Source organism: Mus musculus, chromosome 19 (assembly GCF_000001635.26).
Source record: "Mus musculus strain C57BL/6J chromosome 19, GRCm38.p6 C57BL/6J".
Taxonomy (NCBI): domain Eukaryota; kingdom Metazoa; phylum Chordata; class Mammalia; order Rodentia; family Muridae; genus Mus; species Mus musculus.
The window spans coordinates 25797268-25820555 of record NC_000085.6 but is presented as its reverse complement, the minus strand read 5'-3'; the positions used below and the strand labels follow the sequence as shown (position 1 = coordinate 25820555).

The 23288-nt window shown below is 42.1% G+C and overlaps 1 long non-coding RNA gene across 1 annotated transcript in view; it reads right to left on the bottom strand.

The window, feature by feature from the left end:
• Gm34516 overlaps nt 1-23288 on the bottom strand; it is a 171489-nt gene that overhangs the window by 126420 nt on the left and 21781 nt on the right. Inside the window, exon 3 of the long non-coding RNA XR_877780.1 lies at nt 11717-11764. This is a non-coding gene — a long non-coding RNA (predicted gene, 34516). The remainder of the gene's footprint in view (nt 1-11716; nt 11765-23288) is intronic.

Here is a 23288-nt window from a genome sequence, read left to right as displayed (position 1 = left end):
ACCTTTCTCCCTTACTGCTTTTAATATTCTCTCTTTATTTAGTGCATTTGTTGTTCTGATTATTATGTGTCGGGAGGAATTTCTTTTCTGGTCCAGTCTATTTGGAGTTCTGTAGGCTTCTTGTATGATCATGGGCATCTCTTTCTTTATGTTTGGGAAGTTTTCTTCTATTATTTTGTTGAAGATATTTGCTGGCCCTTTAAGTTGAAAATCTTCATTCTCATCAACTCCTATTATCCGTAGGTTTGGTCTTCTTATTGTGTCCTGGATTTCCTGGATGTTTTGAGTTAGGATCCTTTTGCATTTTGTATTTTCTTTGATTGTTGTGCCGATGTTCTCTATGGAATCTTCTGCACCTGAGATTCTCTCTTCCATCTCTTGTATTCTGTTGCTGATGCTCGCATCTATGGTTCCAGATCTCTTTCCTAGGGTTTCTATCTCCAGCGTTGCCTCACTTTGGGTTTTCTTTATTGTGTCTACTTCCCTTTTTAGTTCTAGTATGGTTTTGTTCATTTCCATCACCTGTTTGGATGTGTTTTCCTGTTTTTCTTTAAGGACTTCTACCTGTTTGGTTGTGTTTTCCTGTTTTTCTTTAAGGACCTGTAACTCTTTAGCAGTGCTCTCCTGTATTTCTTTAAGTGAGTAATGAAAGTCCTTCTTGATGTCCTCTATCATCATCATGAGAAATGTTTTTAAATCTGGGTCTAGATTTTCAGTTGTGTTGGGGTGCCCAGGACTAGGTTGGGTGGGAGTGCTGCGTTCTGATGATGGTGAGTGGTCTTGATTTCTGTTAGTAGGATTCTTACGTTTGCCTTTCGCCATCTGGTAATCTCTGAAGCTAGCTGTTATAGTTGTCTCTGGTTAGAGCTTGTTCCTCAGGTGACTCTGTTAGCCTCTATAAGCAGACCTGGGAGGCTAGCTCTTCAGTGGTCTGAGTATTCTCTGCAGGCAAGCTCTCTTCTTGCAGGGAAGGTGCCCAGATATCTGGTGTTCGAACCTGCCTCCTGGCAGAAGTTGTGTTCCATTCACCAGAGGTCTTAGGATCCTATGGGGAATCCTGTGTGGTCCCTTGCGGGTGTCCGGAGACTCCGCTGGCAAAGCACCCGGTGCTCGAGTGGACCGGAAGGGACTTGTGCCCCAGGTCAGGCTGGGTTGTCTGCTTCCCTAGTTAATGATGCTGTGTTCCACTCACCAGAGGTCTTAGGATCCCGTGGGGAATCCTGTGTGGGCCCTTGCAGGTGTTGGGAGACTCCTCTGGCCAGGCACCCTGGTGCTCGAATGGACCGGAAGGGACTTGTCGCAAATGTTTTATCTTAAATAATGACAATTTGGAGCTAGAGAGATGGCTTGGCAGGTAAGAGTACTGGTTGCTCTTCAGAGGACAAGGTTCAAATTTCCAGCATCCACATGCAGGTCATACTCATCTGTAACTTCAGTTCCAGAGGATCTAACATCTTCTTTTGGCTTCTAGAAGAACTATACATGCCCAGCTCAGACAGATAAGTGTGAAGGCAAAGCACCACACACATAAAGTAAAATATTAATAATTTTCAAATGTTAATGACATTTGCCTCTTTATTTCCAATATATAATCATTGGTAGTTTTTTGTTTCCTGGTTTGTTTGTTTGTTTGTTTTATCTCCCCAAGAATACTAACTGGACCCTCCAATATAATGTTGAACAGAAGTAGCCTGGGCTCTCTTACACGCATTCGCAACCGGCCAGGAAAGACGCAACAATCCAGAATCTTCTGCGGCAAAGCTTTATTGCTTACTCAGGAGCAAGAGAGGAAGAGCGCGGCAGAGAGAGGCAGAGAGACACAGAGAGAGAGGCAGAGAGAGGGGCAGAGAGGGAGAGAGGCAGAGAGCAGAGGAAGAGAGCAGAGGAAAAGACGAAGAGAAAGAGACGAAGAGAGAGAGTGCCAGAATCCCGTCCCTTTTAAGGAGAATTATCCTCCACCTAGGACGTGTCACTCCCTGATTGGCTGCAGCCCATCGGCCCAGTTGTCATCACGAGAAAGGCAGAGCACATGGCGGGAAAACTGCCCCTGCACATGTGCAGATTATTTACTACTTAGAACACAGCTGTCAGCGCCATCTTATAATGGCAAATGTGAGTGCGGCTCCCCACAGGGCTCCTAATGGGATCCAAGTTTTTAGTTTCCCTCAGTCATGTTAAGAAAGCCCCTACTAATTCATAGCTCGTTAAGAATTTTCACCATAAAACAGTTCACTATCCATAGGTTATTGCTAACTCCAATTCCTGTCATTAAAATGGCATGAACCTATTGACCTGCTAAGTTATCTTGCGAGAAAACACCCAGGTTAAACCCAGACTGAGTGGAACCCACAGCCGGTGTCTCATTGAAGCAGAATCATGGCTCCAACCCATAGTCTCAAGTTGGGATAACTTTACAGTTCAAGTCTTCAACTCTCTTCCAGAGCCCAGAGAATCAGCTGAAGCCACTTCTATACTCAGTTTCTGCCCTATCTCTGCCTCTCTCACTTGCTTGCTGACCATCCCTGAAGCCCTCAATAAGGCTCATGTATATGACTGTCCATCTCAGCCTCTGCTTCCCGGAAGCCCTGCCTAAGACACAACCAGAATACATAAAGGAGGAAGTGTGTTTGTAATAAATATTAAGTTATTTTGCTATAGCTCTGACCAATTTCCTGCTTAAATTTTGGCTACCAATTCTATGGTAAAACTCCACCAAGCCAAAGCTATGTCACCTCACTACTACCTTCACCATTAAAGGAAGCAACAACTAGAACAGACTGCCACAGGGGCAATTAAGTTATTTCCTCAGTGCAGTAACCATTGTTGAATTATTCATGTGACTTATGGTTGTATACTGGGATACCTTAACCTTTACATTATGTTTGAGTTTGATTAGCTGACCATTTAATTGCCCCCTTGTTAGGAGCCTCTCTCTGTCTTGTATGGAAAAGATAAATGATATACTGTGACAGGGTACAGAAAAGATCAGGAGGTTAGGAGACACAGCCATATTTCATGGAGCAATGCACAAACTACAGTTCAGACACATCATCCTCACAGTGCGAATAGTCAAGTAGTAGAAAAACACACTCTTTTACATCCCAGTAACACCCATGTCATCTAAAGTCTAACCACAAGGACCCTCAGAACACCTGGTCCATCCAAACCAGGCACCCCCTCCCCCATTTTCACTTTAAAAGCGGCATCCTAAGTCTTCTCTGTGACGATCTAATTGTGGCCATCACTGGTTCACTTGTGACTGGTTCACTTGTGCATATTGTCTTGTGTGTGTGTGTATATATATATATATATATATATATATATATATATATATATGTATATAACCTTGAGGAGCTATGTTTCTAGTGGGCATGCAAAGTAGGGCTTCATTCTTCAAATTCATCAGAATTCATGAAGACAAAAACAAGGTTTTTCTTCATTAAAAAAAGGGTAGAAGTTGGTGGTCAAGAGTATGGGATTTGGGGGGGGGCTGGAATTCCTGAGTTCAGATCTCAAATTTGTCACATATCCATTGAGAGGACATATGTAAATTATTTAACAACCTCTTTAAGCTTTGTTTTCTTCATCCATTAATGATCGGCTACTGCTTATCTGTGTCAACTTTACACGAGAAGCTCTTATACCTGTCAGTACCAAATACAATGTCTGACACACAGGAATAGTCCACAAATGTCTGTGCTTATTTCTTTTCTCTTCTAGGCCTGTGCTTGGAGGTACATTAAGTAAAATGTATTCCAGTTTATAGAGGAAAAAAACTGAACATCAAGTGTGTGGATACAAATTCACAAGAAGCAGTGACAGTAGCCGACTTGGGAACTGAATCTCATCAAGAACTACTTATACTAGACCTATGAAGAATTCCCAGCAGAGTGATAGCCAATCTACTTCATCCATTGTAGAACTCAATCTCAGCTCAAAATGTTGAACCTAGAAGACACATCTTTCTCTCCAGGGTGTCAACTTTGAGTTAATTATCAAGCTGGTGGGAAGTGTTTTAGGGGTATTGTGGCTGCTTCTCTAGCCTTAGTTTGCATCTCAGTGCCTACGGATTGGAGAAGAGGGAATGTGTCCATAATAGGTCATTTGTCTACAAACTGCCAAAGAGCTGGTCACAATCTTGTCCCTATGGTTCTCTGAGGCCCAATTCCAGAAATGCTGGTGCAAAGTCCAATGACACTGGTTAGAGAGAATGTCTCTCGAATTTTACACCTAAATTCACCATCTGGGGCCTTTCTCCCTCTGCAGCATGCTGTCAGGATCCCAACTTATCTTAGACCCAAGGGACTCGGTTACCCTTACCCCAGTCTAGGCCTAGAGACTATTGTCTTAGTCTATAGCAAGCACTCTATCATTCGAGGCCACTAGACTCCCTTCTGAGAACCACTGGCTATTTGTCCATCTTTGTTGGATATTTGAAGCCTTCCTATGGCTTGGCCTTTGAAAACAAAAGCCGGGATGAGTGGAGGACTCACTTTTTCTTTTGTAACATGGCTCTTGGTTTCCTCAAGGAAGCCAAGTGACACTATATAAAAGGAACGGGAAGCAAATTATCACAAATTACTTTCTCAAAGTACATGTAGCTACATTGCCCTGTGCAGTTAATTTGAGGAAAAAGCTACCACATGTCTGAGATCAGACCCTCAGTATCCACATCTGCCTTTCTGTGGGTACCAGCTTTAACTCTGCTACGTTTGCCCATCCCAGCAAGGCAGTGCTACCAAGCTTCATGATACAGCGTATCAAGAGACAGGCACTGGAACTGAACAACGGTATTCCACTTAATCTGATTTTCTATTTACAAAATAACATCAATTTAAAGTAGTCAATCTGCCATTGAGATGTATACTATATATGTTATATTGTATATCATATTATATATATATATATACATATATATATATACATACATAGATATATAACAAAATTTTTAAAGCAGGTTAACTTGTTCACAAATAAAAAAATAACTTGACCCACTTCTCTTGTATCAAGATGCCTTTCTTGGAGGAGTTTCTTTGCCTTTCTTAGCTGGAAAAAAAATTATGGCTCCTTCTCAGGAGAATCAGGATTCCCTCCTGGCATCAACTGCCAGTACAGTTTCATTCGATGATGATTGAGCAGTCAACCTCTTAACCATCATACCAGCAAACATCGTGTTCACTTCCAGAGATTTTATGCTTCAGGAGTTTGTATACTTTTCCCCCCAGATTCTCCCCAGATTGGTTTACAACAGTTTTTAACATACTAAAGATGGTTAATTACACTTATGTTGTGGGGAAAATCCCCCCAAGATGTTAGCCACACACAAGCTTTTTATTTTTTATTTTTCAATCAGGTACTTGCTCTCTGTGTGGCTAGTGAGAAGCCCAGCGCTGGGACATTCTTGGAGAGCTGTGACTAGCAGACTTTGAAAGTGAGCTTGAAAGGGCTGCAAGGGAGTTTCATATTGAAACCCAGCTGGAGAATGCTACACACCCTATAGAGCTCCTCCAGTATGGAATGGGATTCTTCTTATTTCTGGCTGTCAAGGCAAGATTCCACTACCTCATATAACCTAGAATCCTCCCTCTACCTCATATACCCTTCCTGTACCTCATATACCCTCCCTCTACCTCATATACCCTTCCTGTACCTCATATACCCTTCCTGTACCTCATATACCCTCCCTGTACCTCTATACCCTTCCTGTATGTCTATACCCTTCCTCTATCTCGTCTCATATACTCTGGAGACTTAATCAAGCTTCCACCTCCTAGTGTTACCAAGCTGACCTTCCAGCAGCTCCATCACTGATCTAAATCCAAGCTGTGCATGAATACAGCTCAGAGGCAAATTCCTAAATTCATTAGGAACCATCCTAAAATGATAGATTCCACCAAGAGACTCCAGAGATCAAAAGCCTTGAGAAACAAGAAGAGACCTTCCTTCCATTACAGCAGAAGCACCCCCAAATCTCACCTCCTCCTGTGGACCTCATTCAGAGCAGGGCAACCCCAGTGGCTACATTCAACCCATGAATCTTCCTCATTTGCACTCTAAAGAGCAAGGGCAGTTGAAATGTAAATAAAGAAAATATCTAATATTAAAAAAAAAAAAAAAGAGCAAGGCCAGATGGATCTTCTTAGAATGGTTCTACAGGCAGTGGGTGACAAGGAATTGGCTGCCTACAAACGGCCTTCAGGGCTATCGATAAAAGTTAACACACAGTAAAGTTCTTAAATTTGCGAGGAGAGTACACTAGCTAGAATTCTGCTCATATTCAAAACATGATTGACTCTCGTATTTACACCCTGTGGAATGAGTGTCATTGTCTGAAGATGCCCATTGTTACATAAACCCAAAGTGTTCATCTTCCTGTGTCCTTTCTGCAAAGTTGTAGGTCACTAATGCCTCTCTTCAGTCATTAGCTGACCTGGGAGAGGCAGAATCAGAGTCTGTAAGTCTCAAAAGAAAGCTTTCAACAAATTCTTTCCACTTGTTTGAGCTTATTTAGTGATTCTTAAAAAAAAAAAAAAATTAAGTGTAACATTCCACAAACCCACTGACACCAACACCATTTATTCTTCAAGCACCTGGCTTAGTTGCGAAGAGAGAGTGGCAGGGCAGGAAGACTGGACTGAAGGGATTGAGCCCTGGCCTGTTTTCACTTATGAAACCATCTCCCCAGCAGGCAGATGGAGAAGCAGGCCAGAGCCCCCCGGAGGCATCAATCTGCTTGAATGAATGTGTTAGTCTTCGGAATCTGAACGCTGAGCTTAAACACTTGCACTGGGAGAAAACGCAATGTGTCTGGCTATGTGGCGTAGAGTTTCGGGGAAACCAAGGCATGTGGTTGACTTGACAGAGCATATCTGGATGCCATAAATCACCACTTTGTATGTGTTCCTTACAATGGTCATACAGAGGGAACATGAGCATTGTTATAATATTAGAACCATCTCCACTTCCTGGGTATTTTTTAATACCTGGCTTATTGAATTAATTATCCATTTTTCCATGTCTTTTTTTTTTAGCTGTTTGCTTTACCATATTCCAAAGTTACTCTCATTCGCATATGCCAATTTAGAAAAATAGAATTTAGCAAAAGTCTCATGCAATTAGCAAATTTTAGCAGAAAACAAACATGAAATTTTAGTATGTAACATGTTATGTGCACATATCTGATTTTTACTTTATGAACAGCAGGAAAAAAGGTATGTCTATTTAAATTAATAGTGATATATAATAGTTGAAAATCACTTTAATGGAAAATATAAAAATGCATTTGAAGAAAATGACAGGAGATTATTAAGAAACACTAAAATTTAGGGGGGCTAAATGAAAATACATGCAACTACCTTGATGAAAATAATTAATATTTAATAATTGGAATTGTCAAAATGTCAAATTTATGGGAAGGCTTACTACAGTGCTAATTGAAAGAACAGTTTAATTTATCTTTGGCTAACAGATAAAGTGATTTTAAAGTTCTGAAAGAATAAATAGGAAATAACAACTGTGAACAAGAACTAGAAAGTAACTGCATGTGCATTGATAGTAGTTAAATACAAAAACAGAAAGTAATTATGATACTAGCACAAAACAATAAAAACAACCAGAGAATACTTACAAACCAAAACTGACCTACCAGTCTGTATTTGTAAATCCCAGTGTATTGTATGAATAAGGTGGATCCATTAGTCTGTGGTAAAGCTGCTGAGGTGATCAGATTCATCTCCAGTTTGCCATGTGCTCCATCCAGTCTTAATACATTCTCCCTACATCTTGACAGTCCCTCACATTGCCTTTCTCAAGTAACCTCTAGAAAATTCCCTCTCCACTCGGATGTGACCACGTGAGGTTTTTTTTCCAAACAACGAACTGAGACCGAGCTGGAGAGATGGCTCAACAGTTAAAGGCGCTGACTTCTCTTCCAGAGGCCCAGGGTTTGATTCCCAGCACCCACACCCATGCAGCAGCTCATAACTATTTTTAGCTCCAGTCCCAGGAGATTCTATGCCCTCTTCTGGCCCATATGAGCACCAGGCACTTGTGTGGTACACAGACATATATGTGAGCAAAGCACCCATACACATAAAATAAATGAATCAATTCCTTAAAGCAAGAAGAGATTAACCGTCCTTAAACATGCTTAAACATAGTTCTGGGCATAACTGTTTGAAGGTTAAGTTATGCTTAAGTTATGCTTAAACATAGTTCTGGGCATAACTGTTTGAAGGTTCCCTGGCTCTCATTCTGTGAATCTTCAGCACTGGCTGCTCAAACCAGCTAGAATGGGTTCTGTTGTTTGCAATTGAAACATTACTAAAACTTGGTCAGTCATTTTAAGAAAAAAAAAAGTGTTTAGAACCTATATGTTGAACCTATTATCTCCTATATGTTGAAATAAGTTTCATGTATATTAAATTCCATGAAAGGAGGAGGTCTCTAAAGAAGAAAATCATAAGACAACAGTAAATGTATTTTAGCATTTAATGCTGTGTTTCTGAGACTGAAGAAGATTGTTCAGTGGGTAAGGGCATGACCTCAGTCAACATGAGGACCAGAGTTCAAATCTGCTCGACCCTGCTATCAAAAGATGGCCACAATTACATGTACCTATAACCACAGCAGTGGAGGACAGAGACAGAAACAGAGACAGAGACAGAGACAGAGACAGAGACAGAGACAGGCAGAGGCAGAGGCAGAGGCAGAGGCAGAGGCAGAGGCAGAGACAGGCAGAGGCAGAGGCAGAGGCAGAGGCAGAGGCAGAGGCAGAGGCAGAGGCAGAGGCAGAGGCAGAGGCAGAGGCAGAGGCAGAGGCAGAGGCAGAGGAGGCAGAGGCAGAGGCAGAGGCAGAGGCAGAGGCAGAGGCAGAGGCAGAGGCACTGGCAGAGGCAGAGGCAGAGGCAGAGGCAGAGGCAGAGGCAGAGGCAGAGGCAGAGGCAGAGGCAGAGGCAGAGGCAGAGGCAGAGGCAGAGGCAGAGGCAGAGGCAGAGGCAGAGGCAGAGGCAGAGGCAGAGGCAGAGGCAGAGGCAGAGGCAGAGGCAGAGGCAGAGGCAGAGGCAGAGCCCAAGAGCTCACTAACCAGGCAGTTTAGCCTCAAGGGCAAACTCAATGTCCATTTCACTCAGATACCCTGTCTCATAGCAATAAGGTAGAGAATGGTAGAAAAAGACACAGCGTTCTGTTCTGGCTTCTGCATGCACATTACAACTGCTCCTGCAAACAAGACGTTCATGTGCAGGTACCACACACACACACACACACACACACACAAGGTCAAACAGTAGTGTTGTTATAGCTCTAACCTTCTGTAGGAAGGACATTCAAAAAGCTAATAAATGAGTAGGTTCTTTGCTCATTTCTGTTTTACAAAGGTCATTAATAACTAGATACAATAGAAAAGATAGGTTTACTTATCAAGTTAGCAAGATTCTATTAGTAATAATAAATCAATTCTAATAAAAACCCATTCATTTGTTCACTTTGTGAAAATGTGTCTTGATGCAAATTTTCTAAAACAGTTTTATAATGCTATAATAACAATCTCTTAAATATTAATGCTTCAGGGTTTTTACTTCTAACATTCTGTAAAAGAAAGTATAAATTATTTATACTTTTCTGCACTGCTTTTACAAGCAGAGAAACACAGGTATTACAAGAGGCCTAAGCAACATTTCCTTAATTGGGGGGAGGGGGGGCTACAAGAAAATCTCCCTACAAGATTGCTTTAACATAATCCCTCCCACCCCACTCATTTAAAATTTCACATTACTGGGGAAGCTAAAGGGGCTTAGCTTTGGTCTGGCCAGCGCAAAAAAGCCAGTGAACTGTGCCCCGGGACACACCAGCAGCAGAAGCCTCACCCTCTTCTGAAGCAGCAGGAAAGAGAGCCTGGCTGTGTGCACCTGCTTTGCGGTCCAGCCCAGCCCAAGGGGAGAGAATAGGAAAGTTCCTATAGTAGATTAGAAAGTTCCTATAGTAGGTTAGAAATGTCTTCTGCTTCTCAAAAACTTCTCAAAAAATACCATAAGGAGACTGGAGAAGGGCACTAAGAAAGGTTTGAGCTATTTTTGGCTGATGTTCTTAAGGATTTCCACTGTGTGTTTCTACACAAAGTCAGGGCTTTATTTGAGAGCTAAGAGAGACAAGGGAACAAACTAGACCTCAAAGGTGAGGTCTGTGTGCAGTGTGGAGCCAGCACCAGCCCAGGCAAGACAGCAGGGATTTGAGGAAACCACAGCCAGACCTGCTGGGGCTTTAAGTAAGAAGGAAAGAGAGGCAAGAATTATTTTCTAAATTAAAATTGAAGGTGCAGACCAACAATTCCCACTCTATTTAAGTAAACGGCACGACAGAAACACTTAACACCAAAACACTCCCAGAATACCAGACAGTCATAATGTGATCCTGACCTGATGTAGCCTCCATGTTTACAAACTAATGCCCTAAAAGGGTCCATCTCAGAGGTTAGGCAGGTGCTTAGAGATGCAGCCTCAAGCATAGCTTAGCCTCAGTTAGCTGGGGAGTAGGATCCAGGTGTAATAAAGGAAGCCAGTTCTGTTCTGAAGCATCAACAGGACAAAATTCTGAATACAGTGAATCTAAACAGATGGCTAGTTGTTTGTTTGCTTGTTTTGGTTTGGTTGGGTTTGATTTTTTGTTTTTTTGTTTTTTTGTTTTTTTTGTTTTTTGGTTTGTTTTGTCAACTTGACACAAACTAGAGTAATCTGAGAGGAAGAAAGCCCAGTTGAAGAAAATGCCTCTGTAAGACTGAGCTGTTGGGGCTGGAGAGATGACTCAGTGGTTAAGAGCACTGACTGCTCTTCCAAAGGTCCTGAGTTCAATTCCCAGCAACCACATGGTGGCTCACAACCATCTGTAATGAGATCTGACACCCTTTTCTGGTGTGTCTAAAGACAGCTACAGTGTACTCATATAAATAAAATAAATAAATCTTTAAAAAAAAAACTGAGTTGATGGCAACCCTGTGGGGAACTTTATATATTATTATTAGTGATTGATGTGGGAGGGCCTCACCCATTATAGGTGGTGCTACCTCCCCTGAGTGGTCCGAGGGTGAGTAAGGAAACAAACTGAGTGAGCTAAGAGAAACCAAGCCACTAAGCGTCACTTCTCCATGGCCTCTGCTTCAGTTCCTACCTCTGAGTTTCTGCCTTGAGTTCCTGCCCTGTCTTCTCTCAAAAGGTGACCTGAAAGCTGTACGCTAAAAATAACCCTTTCCTCCCCGAGTTGCCTTTGGTCATGGTGATTTATCCCAGCAACAGACAGCAGACAACTAAGACATGTATGGTGAATTGTAGAAGTCCAGCCACACATCTGAACTTCATTATCAGTGATGATGTTCTTGCTTCAACTGGAATACACACCTGAAATTTTAGATCATTCTCCCACAACTATTAGTGACAGACATTAAGTCTGTTCTTTACTTACCGCTACCTCATAACATCTTTAAGTACCACCTCGCTTATGACTGGGAAACCTTAGTCAGCCATTTTCTAGATAAAAAAAAAAAACAAAACAAAAACCATCCCCCGTCAGGCAGATAGCTCCAGGACCACATGCCTCAAAGATGGACATTTGGCAGACAGGCCAGGAATAAAGCTGGCAGTGGGCACAAAGAGGCAGACCCTGTAGTCTGAAACTATTTTCTACAATGAATGATGGTACACTGTATCTGTCTTTTCAAACATACCTGTGAGTGGTAAATGACATCAGTAAAGTCATCCACAGCCTCTGAACACTAAAAGAAAACACAAAGAGGGTTCGTTTGTTTGTTTGTTTGTTCGTTTGTTTGTTTGTTTTTAGCTTGTCCTGGTAATTCTAACATTTCCAAGTTTGAATCTTTGTACCTAAAACTGTAGACATAGTTGACACGTAACTCTTAGCTTTTAATCATCACTGTGTCCATACTCGTGACCAGAGATGAGGAAGAATTCAAGTTCATTTTTCAGAAAGTGAAAATAAGAGATAGATGCTGTGTCCAAGAAATGTAGTAATCCAAGAAATCCACCCCTGACCCATGATGAACAGTGATAGAAAAACCAACACCAAAACCAACAGGGATTCTTTCAACACAGGGGCAGCCATGACTCAAAATAACAAAAAGGACCCAATAATATGAGAAAATAACCAATAATCATGTCCTTTAAACTATCCAAAGCACAGATCATAAATTAAATTAAAATATATTCAATATGCATTTAAATGCCATATTAGTATTCTTTGTTAACATATGAAATACAATCTATTCTGTATCTGCATGATAATTGTCTTATTGTTTTATGGGGAAATTGGCTCGTTAGGATTTTTGATCTAACCTAAGGTAAAAATGTTTCTCCTTTATGCATAATTCCAATACCAATAAAATACGTTTATAAAACGTTTTTGAAGGAAATTGTAGAATACATAGCACTGGTGCCCAGAATACAAAGTTCTCTCTCCTCAAAACTACCACTTTTCTCCACCTCTCTACCACAGTCCTCCATAAGCTTGGCTCACCTGCTACCTTGAGCACCCAGGCTGATGGCAGGGTGGGGAGCCTCTTATGAAAACGAAGAATATATAAAAGTTTTGGCTATCACATAGCCCATTTGCACTTTAAGACCACCTCTAGGTGTGTCTATTGCCCTGTTCTGTCCTTTACTGACCATGGTCATTTCATATGGTAAAAATTACGCCATAAACTCTTGGTCACTCTCTAGTTGCACTGGGGTTGCAAGACCTCTCTGGTCTGCACCAATTAATGAATCAACAATACTGAAAACATTTCCCTCATGTCAACCAAGACTTTCTTCTCTACTCAGCAGCAACTCCAACCATCCAACTCAGAAATCCACATCCTAGCCCAATTCCTAAGACCATTGAGATGTGTCAGCAAGAGCATCGGTATCCTCACTTCCATCCCAACCTCATGCAACCAAGAACCAACCAAGTCAAGTGCAGGAATCCAGAAAACTGTACAAGCCTCTTTCCAACCACAACATCCCAAGCACTTCCCCATTTCTTATCACTCCAAGCATACCACATAATAGGGTATATACCTCGGTTTACCTGTTTAGCACTGAAATTGTTACTAGAAGAAGAACCCCACGTATTGTAAGGAGACCACAGGCTTGCCTCATTTTGAGACATTTTATGGCTAGTTCTAGGCATAGTACACTAGTTACCTGTCTCTGGATAGCGACCATCTAGCTGGTTCACATATATGCTTATCCTTCTTTGATTATCCCCTTGACCTCATCCCATTCCATTCCATGCATTCTTTTGTGCCACAAAAGATGGCCTCATTGATTCCTTCACTGCTGCCTTCATGTTGGATTTGACTAGCAGCAAAAGAGGAGAACCCAGAGATAGAAAGACAGGATGACAAGAGACCAGGACATTTGCTTTACACACATGTATGCACCCTACATATGGTCTTCTATTTAGTCATAGTCATGAACCAGGTAATCACAATATTGGGCAGGCAATCTGTTCTCAGTGGTCTTCATTCTCATTGGCTTCAAGGAACACTAACTTCTCCCTTAACTCTCTAGACCTTAGTAGTGGTAACTCCCACGTGTCCCGAGTCCCTGAATATCCTACCATTCTTGGTGACTCTCTTAATTCTGTTCTTATTTTCTAAGTTGTCTCTTAATCATTTCATGAGCCATATCAACTTGGTTCTGTTTTCTGAAAGGTCCCAGGCACTTATCTACCACTACATTCTTCCTGCTGTCCCATCTCTCTCTAAATTCCCCACCCCTTACCTAAGTCACTATTGCTCCATAGAATGGGCAATATTAGCCTTGGTCTCCCACCAAGAATTTCAACCATGCTATATACTATAAACATGGTATTCTATTCTAAACAGGAACACTACATAGCTTCAATCCATGAGTAAGATATCCATGACCTGTCATCTACCAGTTCTAACCTGCAGCTGACTCCAGTGTACACTGTGTGTACACACCACTTTTGATCCACCTGCACTCAGCATCAGTGTAGTAGATGTACCTCATTCTAAACTCTTCTCTTTGAACTGATTCTCAGTCATACCCTAAATACCAGCATTCAAGGACTAGCCAAGGTCTAGGCTATCTGTTCCTGCTCCTCCATCCTGTAACTGTCCCAACTAACCCATAAGGAAATCCAAACACTGCCAGCAGGCATAAAGAGTTGGACATCTCTAACAATGCCCTCCAAGTAACAGCTTCAAATTCTGTCAGTGTCCATATAGCAAACTGAACTATATTTGAGGCCATGTGAAGAAACCTCATGGCCTTGGATGACTTCGTAGAAGGTCCTTTTAAGAGTACCATGCTCTTGGCATTTTAAAACATCCTCATCTTGCAACAGAGGTCTGCATGCCCAGCTCGGCAGCATGCCCAGCTCTGCAGCATGCCTCCGTCTGTCTGTCCAGTGTATGGCCTCTCTCTAAGAGGCTTCCCTCTACTTTGGCACCATCCTACTGCAGACACCAACCAAACAGAGCTGCATCTTCCCGAGAGCCTGACTTCTTTCCATCCAAAACACCACTCCTTTTCCCTTGAAACGGCCTCCCAGCCCTTCCTAACCAGAACACTAGCTCCCTGCTTAATAAATAATTCTTACATCTCCATCCAATATTCTTCCTTTCTTCCTCTGTTCTTCTTGATGCCTTCACTTACACACTGATGTCAAAAAGAAGGTGGGGGGTGGGCTATAGCTGGGAGGCAAAGGATGTATTGTCTTGCTGGTATTTTCTAATAGGGTCTTTAGAAATAAAAAATAAATAAATAAATAACTTTGAGGGGAGTTACACAAGCTGGAACGAATTTCTTTCAAGCCCGTTTAGCCTTTCTTGTGCTTTTTCCATTATCATTTTTATAGCGGAGATTTCGGTGAGGATTCACAGTGAGTCATTTTATGAGGCAGCTCCATCTGTACCATCTGCAGGCATGACTTTCCCATCACTCTAGACATTACGTATCTCCTTGTGGCAGCCCGGACAGGGGGTGGAGATTGCCAAGCCAGGTCACATGCCAGGAGTCCATCACTCATCCGGAGGGGATGGGCAGGGTCTGCTTACAATTAGGTTCAACTCCCGGTTCTGGATAATATGTCGCTCTGGCTGCAAATTCCTTCTTGCCAGCTTCCTGCTGGGCCCAGAAGGAGTTTAAGCGCTGCTTTCTTGGTTTCTTTCCTTCTCTTTCTCGCCCTTGCTTGCTCTCCGATGTTCCCCTCTGTCAATTTCTCTTCCCGCCATTCCATCTTTATCTTCCATGGACCTTCCTCCCTTTCTTTTTCCTTCCTTGTCTTTTTTTTTTTTTAAATACCATTTCTCTTGTATGTCTCTCACACTTGCTGTCTTTCTTTATGTCTCTTCCCTTGTCTTTCCTTCCTCTCTGTTTCTGGTCCTTTACGAAGGAAATTTTCACATCATGCTAACAGAGAAACACAGCTGTTTCTCACAACGTAATCCAAAAACCAGGGCAGAACTAAGAAAAAAAAATGATGAGTCTCTAATGGAGAGAACCTCACACTGAAAATGTTTTGAGACCAATTGGAGCTTATATGTAATGCTAATTACTAGTGAAAACAACCTGAAGCCCTTAGGGGTAATGGGTAAAAATGTTCTTTGTAAAGGAAGGATTGCAGAGATCAGGTCACCATGTAAACATAAAGTAGGATTCCTATGGGCAGTCATTTCAAATCTATTTGTCACTAATGGAGCCCCTAAGTGTGTGTGTGTGTGTGTGTGTGTGTGTGTGTGTGTGTGTGTGTCAATTGTGACTATGGTTTCACACCAAATTTCATTCATTTGCATATAATTTGAGTCTTACTTACAAGAGGTATATAAACAGAGCCTTCCAAACAGTCAACACTGTCACTTCCACAAAAAGTGTCCCCAACACTGGAAAACGGCCTGCCTTTCAGTCAGACTACTATCTAATAAACAGATGATGAACCTATTACACGATTTTTGTGACATTCACCATGGCAAATCTAAAGATAAGGGGGATTTATTTTTAAACACCACAGAGATGTTAACACAGTTGGTACCAGAAATTCTCAAGTGGCTAAATCCAATTAATGTGTGCCGAGATCCCTGTTTGGTAACTTACATGCTACATGGAAGTTCACACCCAAGAGTCTGTGTGTGTCCTTGGCTGCAAATTCTGAAATGGTTGGAAGGAAAAATTTTTAAATGAAGTTCAAAAGTCTCAGCTCTCATCGTGAGCTGTGCACTCTGGGTAGAGTCATACCGCCTCTCAATCCTCAGCTTTTAAATGCACTCTGGGTAGAGTCATACTGCCTCTCAATCCTCAGCTTTTAAATGCTGAGACATTCCTAGGGTAAAAGACGATGATTGAAGCAAATAGTATATGAATATCTTTTCCATGAATAGTAAATATCGTTACTTCCCAGTAACGATATTTAATACACAGTAATAATATTATCAATAATATTATTAATATTTGATAAGCAGTATCAAAATGCTAAACATCCCTGAGATAAATGATGGTTTGAGCAGTGTTTAATCCAGGAGTCACTTTGCCAAAGTAAGAGCATTGTATATTCTATTATCCAACAGCCAAAAACTCCACCCCAGGAAGATTTAACAATGTGGATAGTAATGGCATTTTTGACAGAACACCAATAAGAAAGAGAATAATACATTAATTCATAGAAGTATAATAAATGAATGTATACATTAATGTATACAAAAACAAGAACTATGATTCATGGCAGAAAAAAGTAAGAAGTCTGCTTCATTTCTATGCACTAATGTTTTCTATACGTTTTCATCCATACATTCAGATCATCTTATTATCTATGGAGTTTAACTTGAAATCTGCTACCTAGAAAAAGAAATAGGGCTTAAAATTTATGTAGTATGTTTGCCTCTACTTTAGGTGGCCCAGGGCAATCAACAACTTCTGGTATCACTGATCCCAGGTTTTGTTGACTCACCTGCTAACTCCTTGGGGGGTAAAGGAGTCACTTGCACTGTTGTCCCTGCCCCTTCTCCCTTGGGAACTTCCCGAGCTGGCAGGCACATGCTCTCAGAGCCCCACAGAATGCCCTTTGCTTTCCCTGCGCATCACACACACAAGGGTTAACCACAATCAGGAAACAGGCAGTCAGAATGGATGGAGCCTCCCAAACACAGTAAGCAAGGCTCTGCCTGCCTTTTCTTTGGGGTTCAGATGGGAAGACTGACTTCACACCCATTTCCAATGAGACAGAAGCAGAGCTTAGGAACAGTGAGGAAGCAGGATGGGCTGATAGCCAGAGAAAGGAGAATTCTCCTCAGGTGGCCTCAGCCAGAGGACAGAGGAACAGCATTCTAGACCTGGAGGAAGTGAAACCCAGAAAAATTCTTTAATCCTTCTCATCTCTGCTTTCTTATCTATCAAATTACAGGCCTCAAGTAGATGGCCTCTTGAAAATCATTAAGCCCAATAATTTTAAGTATTCACTAGATTAAACAAAACCAAACTACTTTGACTTCGGAATAAGCCATGATTTACTCTAAGAGGAAAAGGCAACTCCTTTTGGGAAAAAAATAAATAAATTAAGAATCAGAATCACAGTGTCCAGTTGCAATTTTAACTCTGCAAAGAGACACATGCTAAACACAGTCAGGCCCCAGTCAGCCCAGTCTCTTTGGTATGACCCTGACACTAGTGGAAAAGGGTGGGGGAGGGAGCCTTGTATCTGTCTCCTTAAATATAGCCCTCGTCCGTGCAATGCCAGCAATGCCAGGAGAAATTCCATTTGTGTGAACTGTGGACCTTCATTACTTCGCTGTCCAATGGCACAGGGAAGATCTCAAGTCAGAGATCACGCGCCTTCTGCGCAAGATGAATGCTGAGGGTTTTCCTGAGACCAAAACTGATCCATCTCCATGGTGACTCAGGATGGGAAGAGACAATTAAAGGGGGGAAGGGGTTCTTTTCACTTTGGACCCCATCTTAGAGCATGTCTTCTTGCCCAGACTTCTCCAGTTGCAGGGCAGTAGGGTGAAATGTGAAGACTCTGAAAGGGGGCTGTAAGGTCTGCAGCCTAATTACCACGTAGCTTGGGCTACCTTTGGCTCTCTTAGTAGGCATTCATGCCTACCTCAGTATCTGGCCTAGCATCCTTGTGACTATCAAGTGAGCCCTTTGGAAATGCATTAACTTAGTGATTAGTTTTTACCAATCTGAAGACTTAAACACATCATCTGACAGCATCCAAAACCTACAGCAGAGGTCTCCCCACTTCCTTGTAATCCATCAACCTGATGTTTCTGCCAATACATTTGAGAGGCTTCTTGATTTATGGCTTTCCTTATTGTATTCTTTTTTAAGCTTCAGGAAACAGCATGCCATAACATGGGGTAACCTATATCTGGGCCCCCAGCTTATGGTCACTCATGTTTGGCTTCTGAATAAACTACCTCCTAATCCTTCTGAGGCAGGAATGGTTTCTTCTGTTACTATGAAAAGAGCTCATAGTTCTAAAAATAAAGATGTATAAAAGACTAAAAGATATGAAGATATCTACATTTATTACAGCAAATTTAGGAAAGCTAAGGTTTTATAGTGCAAAGTCAGCCAAGATCTTACCAACCAAGGCAACCATATTCATTTTAATGTGCACATACTTATATTACCTACAAAGGGAATCACTATGCTATAGCTTATTTTCTGTGTGTGCTTGCATAAGTTTATATGCACCATGCACATGTAGGAGCCCATGGAGATCAGAAGACACTAAATCCCTGAACTAGGACCCAAACCTGGTTCCTCTACATGAATAGCTAGTATGCTAAGCCACTGAGCCATCTCTCTAGCTCCAACACTATTCTTTATCGAATCCTCTCTTTGGGCACATCTATGTTATTTCCAACTTGTCTTTGTTAAAAGTGTATGAACATATGCTTATATGGTATTACATTCTGAAGGACACAGACAAAATATAACACACTATGGGAAACACCTTTCAACATGCAAAACTCCATAACCATCTTTTTATGATTTTTCTTTGTTATATTACAAGATATTATAAATTCCAAATCTCTGTATGTCTTGAAGTTTCTGAGATTTTTTTTCCCAAACTTTAGTGCATTTTTCTTGCAGAGGAGCCCACCCGAACCCCACTTTCTCAGAGAAGCAGCATATAAGATACCCAGGACCGGATGCTAAATGGCATGCAAATCCCAGCTGCCAAGGAGCCGATGGGAAATAAATTGGAACACTTCTGAAAGTACGAAGGTGATTATTGCTCAGTGCCCAGAGGTCTTTCAGCAATTCGCTTAAAATATTCCTTCATGTCAGAGCCATAATCACCTTTTCAAAATTGTGCCGTGGAGAGTCGTGGGTATGCATTTGGTGTAAGGGGCATAAATCTCTCGAATCCACACACTGCAACCTGCAGAGCCTCCCCTCCCACAGGAGCGGCAGTTCTAGGCTGCCCGGGACAGCTGAAAAGCACATGTCTGCTCCCCAAATCTTACAACCTTTCAGAGACCCTTGCCCCAACTTCCCAGCCCTGAGTTTTCACATTTCTCCTTGATAAATCCTTTCAGAGACAAAGCACTTATCTATGCAATTCTGGCTTTCATTATGCAAACCATACCTAAACACACAAAGGACAGCTAAACTTAATGTTAAGGGCCATGGCAGGATGACCAGGCTGCTGGCAATTGTTTTGTTCCTCCATTGAAAAGCTTCATACATGTATGGCAGCGGGATAGAAAAGGTCATTCCACACTGGTGAGATGGCTCAGCAGGCAAATATACCTGACACCAAGGCTGATAAAATGAGTTCCATCCCCAGAACCCACAGAGTGGAAGAACAGCCTCTTACAAGTTGTCGTCTGACTGGTACTTACTGGACACTTGTATACACTAGGAAAAAAGAACCCATCCCATATACATGCAAACAGCCGCTCAAGTCATAGGGTAAAGGTTTTGTCTCTCCCCCGACCCCAAACCCTTAAGAGTATCATTTGTGTTTCTGGGGGCTTGGGCTGACTTCACATACACCACCAAAAGAAGGCTTGCCTGACTTGACTCATCCACATACAGTGCTTGCTGTCCCTGAAACAGTTGGTCTTTTATGTCCATTACAGCCTATTGTTGATGCTGAGTGACTGATAGCCCCTGAAATTCATACAGAGCCCTTGGCTTGGCAGAGTTATTAAAGCCCATGTTTGTGTAAGACCTGGAGTATAGAGCCAATGTCCTACCTCTGTGTCCATGGTCATTCTAAGTTCATCATGGTCAGAGCTCAGAGGCAGTTGCTAGGGGCTAAAGACTTATAAAGGACTCTACCTGTGTCTTGGCAACTATATAAAGCTAAACATTTTGTGGAGGTAGATAAATGGATCTGGGGACCCTAGACACTATTTAAAGAATATGCATCTCTGGGAAGAGAGCATCTTTCTCAACCAGGCTCTCTGGAAAGAGTGGATGCATTTATCCCTGCTCAGCAGCTTCAAAGGGAGGGCAAGTATATCAGCAAACTCCACACTCAGCCAGCCTAAGTCCCTAAGGACAATCTTCAGAGTCCAACCGCAAGAACTGACAAACAGTAGTCGCAAAGACAGCCAGGCAGCAGAGGCAAACGCGGCAATAAAGTGGCGCTCTACCTGATTTGTATGCTTCTTTGTAAATGGAACTGAACATGACTTATGTTGAATCCCAATGTTTATGAGACAAGCGCTGTTTCCAATTTCACAGGTGTTTATCCTGAGGCTCAGAGAAGTGTCATTGATTAGTCAGGTCTCCCCAATTAGAAAAGTGGCAGATCTGGGTTTGGTTCCAACTCAAACTTTGAAGCACCTGCTGGTACCTTCAACACAGATGCCTGATCACTCCCAGCTAGACATTATGGCCTATATTAAACAGAAGACAAGAACATTTACAATCGAATCTCTTGAGGCAGGCTTCCTTCCCACTGGCAGCTGACCCAGGTCCTATCTCCACATACTAGATCAAGTAGACACATCACTGGAAGGCTATCCCCAAACCGAAGCAGTAATCCAAAGCGCCAAAGCAAAGTGATAGCCTTTTATCTGCCCTTTCCTTCTTTCCCTCTCCCCACAACAAAACCATTACCCACATCAACCAAGCAAGAAACTAAAGCCTGTATTTATCTAACCCTTCTTCCCTAACTCCATGCTGTCAATTGAATCCTGTCTTTTCTCCTTCAAACTTATTCATTACCTCCTTGTTTCCTATCCCCACTCCAGCACCAAACCCCCAGATCCCTCATCTATCCTCCCAAGGAGGCCTCCCGGGTCTCCAGGGATTTCTATTGCTTCACACCTCCCCCTGGTGCTAACCTCAGAGCAAATTCCTTCTTCTGGATAACAAGGCCCCTGCAACTGTTCCCACTCTATACTTCCCTCCCACTTAAAGACAGCTGTGCATAATAAAAGAGAACTCTTCCATTATGCTGCGATGGGAACTGTAGATATTCACTTGAGAATTTGTGCTCCGTATTATTCTCCTCACCAAGAAAACCTGCACTTCACTCTATTGGTCTTTGCCTCCCAACTAGATGCTATAGTTATATCAATTACAATTATGGTCAGTTACACTGGTTTTTTTTGTTTGTTTGTTTATTTGGTTGGTTGATTTGGTTTTTGTTGTTGTTGTTGTTGTTGTTGTTTCGCAGGGTTTCTCTGTATAGCCCTGGCTGTCCTGGAACTCACTTTGTAGACCAGGCTGTCATCGAACTCTGCCTGCCTCTGCCTCCTGAGTGCTGGGATTAAAGGCGTGCGCCACCACACTCAGCTATACTGTTTTTCTTAATTGTATGAGTTTTGTATTATCACATACACAGATAACTAAGTATAGAGAAGAGTCATCACCCTCATTTCTAAAATAACTATGATAAAGTCAAGAAATTGTTCTCCAAAATCACTAATGTTGGTTTGGTCTGACCTTGTAGAAAACATCTCTTGGCCACCGGTTGATGACTGTCTTAAGTGAACGAACTGAGGAACACGGCCAATGAAAAAGCCATGCTGAGCACCTAGGACTATGTTTTGAGAACTCTGGAGAGTAGATAATTAATTAAGGCTCATTATGTCATTAGATAATGAAGCCTGTACTGACCTAGGCATATCTTAAGTGCACTCTGAAAAACGTGTGTCACATGGTCAAGCTACTGACCACCAATAGAAGTGGAAGAAAACCAAGGAAGGAATATTTAAGTGATTCCGGGTTAAAAGCTATTGAAGGAGTCAGTACCTTGAAAAACCTATGCCATAGAAGGCCATTCTAACAGAACTGAAGATACAACCACTAAGTGGAAGCTTAAAGAGTACAAAACTCCCAGTTTGGTATGTATATGAAGCATGTATGTTCAACATTAAATACCTACATCAGAAATGCTTTAGAAAGGTTTCCACCTTAAGTAGAAACTGGTGCAAGACAGATGTAGAAGCATATGCTTGTTACCCCAGCACTAGGGAAATAGCAACATGAGGATCAGTACAAGGTCATCCTCCTCAGCTACAAAATGAGTTCAAGACCAGCTTGGTCTACATGATACCACATGTTATAACAGGAGGAGGAGGAGGAGGAGGAGAAGGAGGAGAAAAATGAGGAGGAAGAGGAGGAGGAAGAAGAAGAAGAGGAGAAAGAGGAGGAGGAAAATGAGGAGGAGGAAGAAGAAGTAGAGGAGAAAGAGGAGGAAAATGAGGAGGAAGAGGAGGGGAGGAGGAAAGTGAGAAGGAGGAAGAAGAGGAGGAAGAGGAGGAAAATGAGGAGGAAGAGGAGGGGAGGAGGAAAGTGAGGAGGAGGAGGAAGAAGAGGAGGAAGAGGAGGAAAATGAGGAGGAGGAGGAGAAAAAGGAGGGAGGGGGAAAGAGGAGGGAGAAGGAGGAAGAGGAGGAAGGAAGATGCAGCCCCTTCAATGAGATGGTCCATAAAAGTCACCCATGCTCCTTCCACCTGTACTGAAATGGAGGGGATCCTGGACTCCCCCTGCCTGCTAAGAACAAGAGTGCCTTTAGGTCCAATACGCACGATCTATACTTATTTTCTGAACCAGCCACAGTGAGCTCCATCTACAGTAGGAAATGCAAATACTTAAAGCAAGCAGACAAGTAGCTAGCTGTCTGTATCAAAGTGAGAGAAGGAGCATTAGAATAAAAGTCCAGTTCAAAACAAAGTCCAGAGATTGCTCAGCATATCACACTCTAGTTATTTTTAAAAGATATATCAGGGAAACTGAAACAACTCATTTCCAACCCCTGAGGCGTAACACAAACAACTGCACTGACGATTTCTGGTTTACTCT